General features: G+C 43.5%; 1 protein-coding gene across 1 annotated transcript in view; it reads right to left on the reverse strand.

The window, feature by feature from the left end:
* The window catches only part of LOC110288888 (guanylate-binding protein 6-like), a 28944-nt gene extending 26958 nt beyond the window's left edge, over positions 1 to 1986 (reverse strand). The window contains exon 1 of the mRNA XM_085836946.1: positions 1905 to 1986. The gene's annotated coding sequence lies outside the window, so the exon portion shown is untranslated. The remainder of the gene's footprint in view (positions 1 to 1904) is intronic.
* Positions 1987 to 13595: the final 11609 nt, after the last annotated feature.

Here is a 13595-nt window from a genome sequence, read left to right on the forward strand (position 1 = left end):
GATTATTTCTTGAACATAAATACAAAATCTCAACATGAACAAAGAAATAGAAAAACAGACTTTGTAAGATTAAGGACTTTTGTGTACCAGAGCATTCTATAAAGACTGTAAAAAGTCAATGCAAGAATGGGTGAAGACGACCTGAAGTAAATCACATGTGTGATAAAGGGTTACTATTTTAAACAAAGTAGTAATACATTTCATCATAGACAACTCAGTTCTAAACTGAGAAAAGCACTGGGTTGAAATCTCTGCCGAGATTTACAAATGTCCATGAGCATACTATGAGGATAGTGCTCAATATTGGAAATCACTTTGCACGAGAAAACTATAAAATTTAAAAGTAAATGTATTTGAAAAAGATGTAATTACAAACTGGGAAGTACCAGGGTGAAAGGTGAAGTGTTTCTGTTCCCAGGACAGAATGGCAATCAGGCTTTATTAGGGAAACATGGATGCAAAATGAACAAACATTTCATTACAATATTTTTGTTTTGCCAGGATGGAGGACCTAGTGTAAGAGTCTAGAGTCACATGATCATGTGTGATTTGGATTCTTAGAGCTCACTGAGGCTGAGGGTTGCTATGGGTTAACACACATATTTCTTTGAAATGGTTTGCTTAGTTTTGCTGATGTTAGCAGTTTAAGCTTAAATGAAGTTATTTTAAGAGCTACTTGGTTTTGTTGCTCAACAATTCTTCAGACCCAGTGTTCATTATAACAGGGCTTTGAAAAACATTGAGGAAGTGCCAATCAAACCACAAAGCATCACTTCATACCCACAAGGACAGCTACCACACAAGGACAGCTACCAGACAAAGCAAAAACAAATACATATAACCCGGAATTTAAACAACTCAGGTGTCAGTCTTCTGCAGCTAAGAACACAGAATATTACCTCACGGGAAACAGTCCTGGTTTCTGAGAAAATATATAGTTATGTTTGACCTAAAAGCTCTTCTTTGATTACAACACAAACAAACTAGAAAACAAGGACTTGGATGAACCTTTGAGCTGTATTGATCGTGGCAGCTGTATTTACAATACCCACAATGTGGACACAGCCCAGTCTCCCACTAACAGATCACCAACAGATGCATACATTAACACAGTCTGATAGCATGCACAATAGAATATTATTCAGCAAGAAAAAGGAATAAAATTCTACTGCAGACTTCTTTATAGACCTTCATAGACTTGAGGCTATCCATGAATCCCTGCAGACCAGACAACACATAACCTGCTTTCCCTGCTCTGCCTTTAGTGCCAGATGAGCATGAAGACATTATGCCAAGGAAGGAGAATGTGCAGAATCCTAAAAAGTTAGATAGAGGTGACGTCTCTTAACTCCAGAAACCAGGCTCTCTGCAGCTTAGTCCCATGTATGAGATAAGACTAGCAGCCCAAACAAAATGCACATAGCACTACGTGATCTCTACATCTCATACAACCTAAACATCAAGAGAGAACTGGACTATCTTCTTACACTTAATACAAAGTCAGTGAGGTAGGAACTAAGTTATTTCCTGATAGAGGTTTGCCAAGCTCTTGTGCTGAATTTTCCTCACAAGGTTCCTCCACAGAAAGACTTTCCTCTGACTACAGTTGCCTGTGAACCAGGGAAGGAGCTGCTGCTGAGGTCCCAGCTGAGGCAGGACCAGGGCTCTTCCCACAGCTTCTCCAACAGAGCAGGGCAGCCAGCTGTGTCAGGCTGCCACTTTGTAGCTGTCTTCAATCAGAGGAAAGAAACTGACCTCCTAGACCTAAAGCCAGCCACAGCCCCCTGCAGACCAGAGAGCTCAGAACCTGCCTCCCTTCCCTTCCCTCAGTTGCCACTTTGACTTGGAAATCAAGCTGAGGTCCTGACTAAGTTGCTCCTTAAAGAAAGGAAAAGTAAATGTACCTGGTCCCACAGCACAGGTCCAAGTGCAGTTCTCAGCTGCTGCTGCCTCCTCAGGCTCACTTCTGCTCTCCTCCCTCCTGCTCTCTTTGCTCCTTTTTTATGTGAGCTCACACACACACACACACACACACACACACACAATGGAAAGAAATCACATGCTGCAGCAGAAACAAAACTGAAAGTAAAGTAGAATAAGGCCAATGGTAACTTAGCCAAGGCTGGGGTTGGGAGGGAGGTCAGAGATTCCTGGCTGAAAGAAAAGTCAGCGAGATACTCTGTTGCAATCAAGGGACAGCAGGCCTCCACTCTGGAATGTGTTTACTTTCTCTTTCCTTTGAACCCATCTCCAGTTTCTTCCAGCCTTCTTGGCACAGATAAAGCACAGTAAACCCAGGCCCCCATCAGTGGAAATACACAATCTGGGAGGATTGCAAGTGTGCTTCTCTCAGGGGAAATCCCTGGTGCTTCCTGATCAAAGAGCTTTAATGTTTTAACCATGTGTTTTCTAAAACAGGAACCATCACTGTTGCCATTTCTTCTGGGCTGCCCCGCAGTTACCTGGCAACAGCCAGGTGGGACTGTCTTACAATAAAGGGACTGCTTGTCCATCCCCCCCTCCACTCTTTCTCTCTAATAGTCCTCTCTTACTTTTTTACCCTCTTTCTTCTCATTCCCTCCTTCTCCTTCCTCCCCCACTCTCTGTCCCTCTTTCTCTGTATCTACAACCCCTTCAACTCCCCTCTCCAGGTCTTAAATACACTCTGTTCTATACTATACAACTGTGTGGCTGGTACCTCAGGAGGAGGAAGGGATGCTTCAGCACTGGCCCTCTGAGGCACCCCCACCACCTCACCATACCCCGCCTCCACCACTCATGTCCCTGGCTTCTTTTTTTATTAAAAAAACACAGCAGTCAATCTAAAAACTGTTTTTTTTTTTAAGAAGTAATTAAAGAATAGTAAGTAGGAATTGTGTTCAAGGTAGATACTAAGAAAACTCACTTCAGAGATGGGAGCTTAAAAATGAAAGCTTTATTTTCTGAGCTCTTAGGGAGGCAGACAGTTTGGGATCTGAACGTTGTCCCTGATGGGAAATTGAACAGCATTTGTAAAGGATGAAACACAAAGTGAGAGGGGAGCTGCAAGTTAGCCATTGTGTTTTCACCTGAAGGATTAAACAAGGGAGCGCCCCTTGGAGACTGTGTTGGCATCAGAACATCCCAAAACAATGACATCACATAGATGACAGCAAGACCTGCAACCTGCAGACTATTTGCCAAGACAACAGGCACCATATTCCCAGCATCCACTTGGCTCACCTCCCACCTTAAATCGTTTTCCATATAAATGAGGGAGAATGGCCCTTCCTCACTCTCTCCCCCCTTTTCTCTTTCTGACACTACCTTGTCTCCCCCTTCCAATAAAACCACTTCCACATTGAACTGCCTTGGCCTAGTGTGCTGTTGAGATGAGACCCGCCATTCTAATACATCATTTGGTGTTGATACCTGGGAAAACTCAGAGGTTAAGGGAACATCCGCTGCAGAGCACTGCAGCAGGAGGACCCTAGTGGAGGTGTTGGACCATGGCCAAGTGGGCCAGCAAATGGCAGCTAGCTGAGGTTGCTGTAGGAGCCTCAGTGCTCAGAGCAGCTGAGACCACCAGCAGTGGACTGAGCCAGAATTCTACCCCCTGCTGAGCCCTGCTGCCAACATTGCTTCTTCCAACAGGATATCTGCTGGTCCTTCAACCACAAGAGCTGTGCCCTCCTGGTTCATCTTGCAGGCCTGGCTTCCACACTTCTACTTACCAGTTCGCTAAAATTCTCACACAGACACTGGCATATTAATTGGTAGGATCGCTTGGCTGGAGGGCCTCTAATTTCTCAGATAGGGCCTCACCAGCCTTTTCTGGGAACTAAGAGGTTGGCATTTTACAGTCATGCCTCCAGCTGACATACAAGTTAAGACATCAACTGTTTGGGTGACCAACCCCCCCCCCCCCAAAGCTGCTCTCATCCTCCTCACCCACCCCCTCGCCGGGCTCTTGCAGCCGCTTGAAATTCCTGGATCCAGAGTAGGACACTTTCCACAGTAAGCCCAGGGCTATTTGAAGCCCCCATTACAACTTGGACATCTAGCCTGGCTGATTTCTTTTTTGGTTTCTGGATTGTTCTCGGGACACCGGTAGGAATACTCCAGTAACCCCCAAATGCGTAATAAGATGTCTTCAAATGTACCCGCAGGAACCCCACTGGGATGTCTCCTGGTGCTGCAGACTATCCCAATCTTTCTTGGGTCTCCTATCTGCGCAGAACGGGTCTCTAGTTGCAGATGGGCAAAGGAGTTCGCGAATGACAAAGAAATACGACAGGAGAGAGCATGTTGAATTTGAGTGTAATTTTTCAAATCAATCATCAAACTTTTTATACAGAAGAGTAACAAGAAACCAGGCAAGTCACATCCACCGAGTTACAGTGACACAATACAAAAGGAATGTATACATCAAAAGATGGCAGGGACCAGGTCGTGTTTACCACTAAAATGGGAGCCAGCTGTAATCCTAGTCTATTGTTAAACCCACCACCAGAGGTTCTTAGTAAATGCCTGATTTATGCTGTTTCTTTGGTCCTAGTGAGGAAACCTGTGTCAGGGGGATTCCCTAACTCTTTCATGGTAAACCTACCTATTCACTAGGCCATTGTGTATTCATTCCCTTGTTTGGGTGAGACTGGCTACTGTCATAAGTAATCACTCTGCAGACTAGCCCTGAACTATTCTAGCTCCATTCTTTGTAATGCCTAATTAGTTTCACCATCTCTACTAGAAATAAATTTGAATGTTACTGAATAGGTAACATTCTTACTGAATTCCAGCTGAATTCCAAGCTCATTGGCTTCGAGGATTTTCTAGGACATTGGAACTCTGGTGGAGGCTCACCTATGTTAAAATTCAATCTTTAAAGGCACTTATAATAAAACAATATTGAAAGAGAGCATACAACATACTAACACGGGGATAGGGTTTGAATATATGAGTTATGAGAATGCTAAGGTTCCAGGAGGCTGAGTTTCCTTGAAACTCTTTGCCTTGTGAGTGCTTCCAGGCCTCCTGGCCTGTCAGGCAAACTTCACTGGAGTGGGTGTAGCATCCTGGAAAATCTCAAAACTTATGAAGCTAACGCCCTACTTGAAGGTATCAAAATTAATATACCTCTGCAATAACATCTGGATTCAGTACCACAAGATAATGATTCCAAATGGCCACTTAATGGTACCCTAGATCTAGTTTTTAAAGGGATCTTAATATATTCTGTCAGCAAACTGGCAAATGAAAAAGGTTATCTGCCACGCCCTGCGGTCAAATCAGCTTGACATGCTGAAAAAGTCTGTAAGCACTCAAGGAGGAAAAGAGTTTCAAGGAAGCTCACCTCCTGGAGTTTTGGCATTCTCATTTACCCATATACTCATATTCTATTCCCACGTTAGTCTGGTGTATGGATCTATGAGCTCTCTTTTAATATTTTATTATAAATGCCTTTTTAAGATTAAATTCTGTTATAGTTAAGTCTCCCCAGTGTTCCAAGGTCCCAGAAGCCACCAAGCTTAGAATCTTGTAAGAATGCAGTAAGGAAGTTAACCTATTCAGTAACTAATTAAACATTACAATAGACAGAGCCAGTGGCTCAGAGCTGGTCTGCAGAAAGAGCCAGGGAATCTCACTGAGATAGAAATCTTCAGTACAGGCTACATTGCATATTAAAAGCAAGTTGGTAAATTCTCCTGACAAATGGAGATTCTCCAGATACTTAAAAGTTACACTCATATAAGAATTTAGCAAGGCCTAGGAAATTAGGAGGGTTGTGATATTGCATTATTCACGAGGCCTGCCAAGAGCAGAACCCCTGGTGCTAGCCTTCACAAGGTTCAAAGGTATAACACTAGAGTATGAAATTCTTGCCTGTCACTAAGCTGATCCTAGGCAGGACTGCTTTATCTTTACTGTAAACATTTACCTGGTTCCTGTAAATCCTTTTGAAGTCATTCCTTTGTTTTGTACCTGGTAACTTCAATGTACCTTGCCTGCTGTGACTTCCTACCCCTTGTATTTTCTGTACTATAAAAAGTTTGATGCTTGACCTGACAATATACTCAGATTCTACACAATCTCTCATGTTGGTCTGTCTGTCAATGGCCGACACTTTGACCACCTGCAACTAGAGACACGTTCTATGCAGACAAAGGAACCCAAAAGGGTCTGCGACAGATTTGGCACCTTCGAACAGGGACACCAGAGCAGGTTAGTCTTTATTTCTTTTTCTTTCTTATTTCTTTCTCTTTTTACTTTCTCAGGCAAAGATAGGATCTTGTTATGACCCTGCTGCAGAGGGGCTGTTTTGTAGATCAGTTAAGAGATGAGTAAGTTTTATCATGGGGCAGTCAAAATTGAAAGGGAAGAGGTTGTTTCTGCCGGTCTTTAAGCACATGTTGTCTGGAAGAGGACTAAAAGGTCTCGGATAAATCTTTACAAGAATTTTATGATTTCATGCAAAAAATCAGTCCCTGGTTTCCTGTAGGCAGCTGCACGCCCAAAAGATGGCACCAACCAGCACCGTAAACAACATCATTGCACAGGTGCCAGCCTGAATCTGGCGCCAACCCCTCCCGAGCGGGTGTTACATATCAAAGGGGCCGACAGACTGACAAATCCCAGGAGGACATGTAGCTCTCCCCAGTGCTGGGGTGGAGATGGGGGGTCCTCCCGGGAGTTTTCCAGAGTTCCCGAGCAGCATGGAGGTGTTCCAGAAATAAAGAGAGCTGTTGAGAAGAATCCGACCGTGTTGCGTCTTTTCTTGCTGTACAAGGTGAGCGCAACAAAGTGGTGGCCCGTATGGGGAACGGAGGATTTCATGGATTCAGAACTCTTCAGCTGAGGAACGGCAATACCGGTAAGTCTCCCAAAATTGATCCCTGGTTATAAGGAGGGATATGATTCTCTTGCCCGTAGACCCAGTGTGGGTAGCTCTTAGTGTTTTTGTTTTGTTTTTTGTAATTTCTGGCCTCTGCTTTTGGGTGATAGGAGCAGTTAAGGCAGGTCAGAAAATTTTTATGGAACAAGAAAGTATGTCAGAGGAAGATAGGAAACATATAAGTAAAAGAAAAAAAGGGGCGAAAAAGAGAGAGAAAAGGAAAAGGGAGGAAAGGAAAATTCAAAAGGAAAAGGAATTAATGAGAAAGGAAAGGAAATAGCAAAAGGATATCCCTCATTAAAAGACTTAACAATAAGTTCAGCAAGTTCTGACTCCAGTGACTCAGAGCTTGATAAAGATGAGGAAGCTGACCTAGAAGAAGAGGCAGCTCGGTATGAGAGGGATAGGTACGAAAAAAGGGGGGTCGGCTGGCAAAGGAGTAAAGTGCCAACCGCTCCACCTCTTAACCCTGAGTATACAGTAAAAAAGGAATCCACAAAAGCTGGTAAACAAGGTACCTCATTGTGCCCAGAGGTTTGGAAGGAAGCTGAACTGACTTTCCCTGTATTCTTAGATGGCCAGGGACGACGGTATCATGAGCCAATAGATTTTAAAACTATTAAGCAGCTGGCTGAGTCAGTCCGTACCTATGGGGTGAGTGCAGCTTTTGTAGTTGCACAGGTCGAGGCACTTGCTAGATATTGCCTCACCCCGGGGGACTGGAATAATATTGCTCAGGCTTGTTTGTCGTCCGGACAGTGTTTAGATTGGAAGTCCTTGTCCTATGAATATGCAAACAGTCAGGCAGCAGCAAATTTAGCCACAGGACAAGATCCTCAGAGACATTGGGATGTAGACATGCTTCTAGGTTTAGGACGTTTTGCTTTAGATCAAACAAATTATCCTGAAGCAGTCTATGCTCAAATAAATGAGGTAGCTACCAAAGCATGGAAGGCATTGCAGAACAAAGGCGCAGTCTCAGGCAATCTTACGAAAATCTTGCAGGGTCCCACAGAATCATTTTCAGACTTTGCAGCACGCCTCATTGAAGCAGCCGCTAGAATTTTTGGAGATCCTGACATAGCTATGCCTTTAGTAAAACAGCTAGTGTATAAGCAATGCACTAAGGAGTGTAGAGCAGCTATTACACCCTATAAACATAAAGGTTTAGAAGTTTGGATGAAGGTTTGCAGAGAACTCGGGGGCCCGTTAACCAATGCAGGCCTGGCGGCAGCTGTGATACAATTGGGTAGATCTAATAATGATACTTTTATAAATGTGGCCAGAGAGGACATTTTAGAAGACAATGACCCGAAAATGAGAAAAGGACTCCATTAGATAAACCTAGACAGCCAGGAATATGCCATAAATGTAGAAAAGGAAAACATTGGGCTAATGAGTGCAGATCAATAAAGGACATAGAAGGCCGACCATTACTAGCAGGATATACTAAGGACATAGAAGGCCAACCATTACAAGCAAGATATAATGGCACTAGGCCAAAAAATGGACAGCGGGGCCCACGTCCCCAGGGCCCTCAAATATATGGGGCTCTTCAGAAAGACCAGACGAGACTTTGGCCATCTCTCCGTCATCCGAGAGACCACGGAGAGACACTACTGGCTCCGCAGGATTGGACCTCCATTCCACCACCAGACTCGTATTAACCCCACAGATGGGGGTACAACCCATATATACAGATTTTAAAGGCCCCCTTCCCAAAGATACTGTAGGACTATTGCTTGGCCGTTCATCTTCTGCTTTAAACGGACTACAAATTACCCCTGGAGTGATTGATCCAGATTATACGGGGGTTGTGAAAATCTTAGTGGCCTTCCCCAGTGGTATTTCAGCTATCTCTCCAGGAGATAGAATTGCTCAATTATTGCTATAGCCAAGTTTGCATAAACATTTTCCAGCAAATAATAAAATAAGAGGAGAGAGTGAACTAGGTTCTACAGGTTCTCGGTTCACTTTCTTATCAATGGAATTAGGAGATCGCCCCATGTTAACTTTGGAGGTTGAAGGACGATCCTTTCTGGGGTTGCTAGACACAGGTGCAGATCGCAGTATTATCTCCGCTCATGATTGGCCGCCAAAATGGCCTTCGCAAACATCATCTCAAAGCCTCCATGGTCTAGGTTATAAGACTGCTCCCCTTATAAGTGCTAAGGAATTAACTTAGAAACATGAGGAAGGTAAGTCAGGGAATTTTTTTCCTTATATTGTGGATATTCCTGTGACCCTATGGGGAAGGGATGTCTTAACCCAAATGGATCTTATATTAACTAATGAGTATTCCCCACAGGCCCGAGAAATTATGTCTAATATGGGCTACATCCCAGGAAAAGGGTTAGGAAAGTCATTACAAGGCAGGACTAGGTTAGTGCCCACAAAGTTCAAACAAGATAGAAAGGGATTGGGTTTTTCCTAGGGGCCGTTGAGGGTGGTATACCCATTACTTGGAAAACAGAGGAGCCTGTATGGGTTCTTCAATGGCCTCTTTCCTCTGAAAAATTAGTAGCTGCCAGAGAATTAGTAGAGGAACAATTGAAATTAGGACATATTCAACCTTCCCAATCACCTTGGAATACACCCATATTCGTGATTAAGAAAAAAATCAGGCAAATGGAGGCTCCTGCAGGATCTTCGAGCCATTAATAATCAAATGCAGATTATGGGCCCCATACAGAGGGGTCTGCCCCTACTTTCTAGTTTGCCCAAAGAGTGGCCTATTATAATCATTGATATTAAAGATTGTTTTTTCTCTATTCCCCTTGCATTGTGTGATAGTGAGCGCTTTGCCTTTACTCTTCCTTCTGTAAATAATGAAGAGCCTGATAAACGATATCAATGGATAGTTTTACCTCAAGGGATGGCAAACAGTCCTACTATGTGTCAACTTTTTGTAGGAGAAGCCCTACAACCTGTCCGTGATGCATTCCCAAATTAAGGATAGTACATTATGTAGATGATGTCCTTCTTGCCTCAAAGAATAAAGAAAGTTTAGATGAAGCCTATATTAAGCTAGTAAAAGAATTAGAAATGAAACAATTATTTATAGCTCCTGATAAAGTTCAAATGGGAAATTTAGGAGAGTTCTTGGGTGCTCGAATTACTCCACATTGTATAACACCTCAAAAGATAGAATTACGTAAAGATCATTTAAAAACATTAAATGATTTCCAGAAATTGCTAGGCGATATAAATTGGATTCGTCCATATGTGAGACTATCAAATTTTGAATTAATCCCTCTTTTTGATATATTGAAAGGTTATCCACAGCTTTCGTCACCTCGTGCTCTCACCCCTGAGGCCCGAGTAGCATTAGAAAAGGTAGAAAGGTATTTAGAAAAGGCCAAACTGTATAGATGGAAAGAGGGAGAGGACATCCTCTTATGCATTTTGAAGACATTCCGTCAACCAACAGGAGTGTTGTGGCAGCCAGGTCCTCTATTGTGGATTTATCCTCATGTATCTCCCAATAAAACCGTTGAATATTATCCCATTGCTGTAGCTCAATTAGCGATTTTGGGCATTAAATCGTGTATTCAACATTTTGGAGCACCCCCTCAGAAAATCATTACACCTTATAATGCTAATCAAATACAGATTCTAAGTTCTTTGATAGATGAGTGGGCTCTATTACACTGTAGTTTTGATGGGGAATTAGGTAATCATTATCCCAAAGATCCTTTGCTACAATTTTTTAGTGAACATCCAGTGATTTTCCCCAAAGTCACAGCATCTAAACCCATATCAGGTGCATTGGATATTTATACAGATGGTTCTAAAACAGGTGTTGGTGCCTATGTAGTTAATTCTCAAAAACCCGTTCTTTTTCAATACAATCCTGGCACCCCACAACTTACTGAATGTAAAATTGTGTTGGAAGTATTCAAAGCTTTTAAGGAATCTTTTAATCTAATCTCTGATTCGGCTTATGTAGTAAATGCAGTGCGTGCATTAGAAATTACAGGACCCACTAGACCTACCAGCCCTGTGTGCACCATCTTATTAGAGTTACAAAAATTGATTTGGAAAAGAACACATAAATTCTTTATTCAACATATACGAGCTCACTCTACCTTACCAGGCCCTATGGCAGAAAGAAATGCCTTAGTGGATGCTAGCACTCGCATGGAATTTATTTTTCATGCCACCCCACTGGAGCTTGCAAAAGATTTTCATCGATTGTATCATGTTCCTGCTGCTACACTTAAGCAGAAATTTGATATCTCTCGAGCCTCAGCACGAGATGTGGTGTTACGATGTCCACAGTGTGTACAATTTCACCACCCTCCTCATGTTGGTATTAACCCTCGAGGATTGCTTCCTCTAAAACTGTGGCAAATGGATGTTACTCAAGTCTCAGCATTTGGAAGATTAAAATATGTTCATGTTTCAATTGACACCTGTTCAGGTGTCATTTTCGCCTCCCCCATGTCCGGTGAGAAATCCCGCAATGTGGTTGGCCATTGCCTAGAAGCCTGGGCAGCTTGGGGAAGGCCAGATAGTTTAAAAACTGATAATGGCCCCGCATATACATCAAAATCATTCCAAACCTTTTGCAAAATAATGCAGGTTAGTCACTCTACTGGCCTTCCCTACAATCCACAGGGCCAAGGCATTGTGGAAAGAGCACATCGAACCTTAAAAGAACTCTTACAAAAACAAAAAGGGGGAATCGCCCATGGCCAGCCACCCAAAGAACAATTATCTTTAGCTCTCTTTACTTTAAATTTTTTAATTCTGGACGAACATGGTCGTTCAGCTGCAGATAGGCATGCTATGACCTCACCTATCCTTAAACAGGATGTCAAATGGAAAGATATCCTAACTGGAAAATGGTATGGCCCAGATCCCATTATTTCAAGATCCAGGGGAGCTGTTTGTGTTTTTCCACAAAGTCAAGAACACCCGATTTGGGTACCAGAGAGGCTGACGTGAAAATTACTCCCCCCCGACAGAGATATAGATTGTAATAGTTCCAGAAGGACATGTTTGTTAGCAGAATGTTGGCAGGGTATACTGCTGTGGTTGTGAAATTTCTCACCTTTGTGCCTATAGTAGATTTTGAAATGTTTGCCACCTACGCCCATTAGGTGCCCCTTGTATAAAGTTGTATAAGCTAATTTCTCTCAGTCTCTTGAACAGATTCACCTCTTATCTGAGTAGGAAATTGGTCGGCTAAAGCGGAGCAGTTGTCCAGAAAGCTGCTCCTCCAGATTGCCAAACTCAACAGCACTCGACTTGACCCTGTCACCTTGGGGGACTTCACTTCCTGGATCACCAATGCCTTCTCATAGTTTAAGGAGTGGGCAGGAATTTTGGCCTGGGGAGCAGTGGTCCTCCTGGGTTGTGTCTTTTGTGTCTGGCAAATGAGAGCACGCTCAGTATAAGGCAGTGGTGTACCAAGCATTGATGGCAATTAAAGAGGGCATCTCCCCTGAAGTTTAGTTCCTCTTTTGTAGAGTTCACCCTAGGTCATTTAGCAGTTACTGTCACACAGCACTGCAGTATCCAGAGACGGGCAACTTTCCTTATGCACAGACCAACCTAAGACACGGGGCCCAGTGGCGATAGGGTAACCCTAGGACGGGTAAGGCTGTGACATGAAAGGATCAACCTAAGACAGGAGCCGTAGCCTATGGACAGACTTGCCCAGACCTAGTCCAGCATCATATTATTAAACAAAAAAGGGGGAGATGTAGGCAGCCACACGCCCAAAAGATGGCGCCGACCTCCGGTACACCGGCGCCGTAAACAACATCATTGTGCAGGCGCCAGTCTGAATCTGGCGCCAACCCCTCCCGAGCAGGTGTTACATATCAAAGGGGCCGACAGACTGACAAATCCCAGGAGGACACGTAGCTCTCCCCAGTGCTGGGGTGGAGATGGGGGGTCCTCCCAGGGGTTTTCCAGAGTTCCCAAGCAGCATGGAGGTGTTCCAGAAATAAAGAGAGCTGTTGAGAAGAATCCGACCGTGTTGCGTCTTTCCTTGCTGTACAAGGTGAGCGCAATAGTTTCCAGAGGAGGGAAGCTTGACATTGGTGGATTGGAAGTGAGTAGGTAAGGATATGAGGAAGTTCCATGAAGAAAATTCATCTAAGGAAATCCCCAATAATGCCTTTATTTTGTGGCAACAAATGAGGGATCTATTGACTGAGAAAACAGACTTAGAATTCCTTGCAGAGGAAGCTCCTTCAGAGCCCCCTGATGATCAGAAAGAGAAACAGTATGCTTGTACTAAGAAATCGTACAGTACAGGCAAAAAGGGGAAAAGGCTAGAGAAAAGTGAATCAGAGACAATGGACAATGAAGGTGATGATGAATGGGATATTACTGAGGGGATGGCAAAGTGTGAACTTAAGGGAAGAAGAGATCATTTTTGTAACCACCTAGACAGCAGTGAAGAGGAGTCTTTAATTATGGCATCAGTCACCCGCAGACCGGTACCAAAGCCGGGTCGGCTCTTGCTGGTTGGTTTTGATGCTGCCATGACAGAGGCAAAAAGACAAGGAGACTTTACACTCACTTGCCCAATAATTTGTGTAGAAGGATGTTAGCCACGATGGGAACCTTTGCCGTTAAAACCTCCTAAGGAATTACAGTCAGTAATAAAAATGCTGGGTCCTACTTTACCTTATACCTTACAGGTTCTGGATGCAGTAGCAAGCCAGTGGCTTACTCCTTATGATTGGCACCAAACGGCAAAGGCTAC

This window comes from Mus caroli, unplaced genomic scaffold, assembly GCF_978045245.1.
Source record: "Mus caroli unplaced genomic scaffold, Mus_caroli_1 scaffold_4, whole genome shotgun sequence".
NCBI lineage: Eukaryota > Metazoa > Chordata > Mammalia > Rodentia > Muridae > Mus > Mus caroli.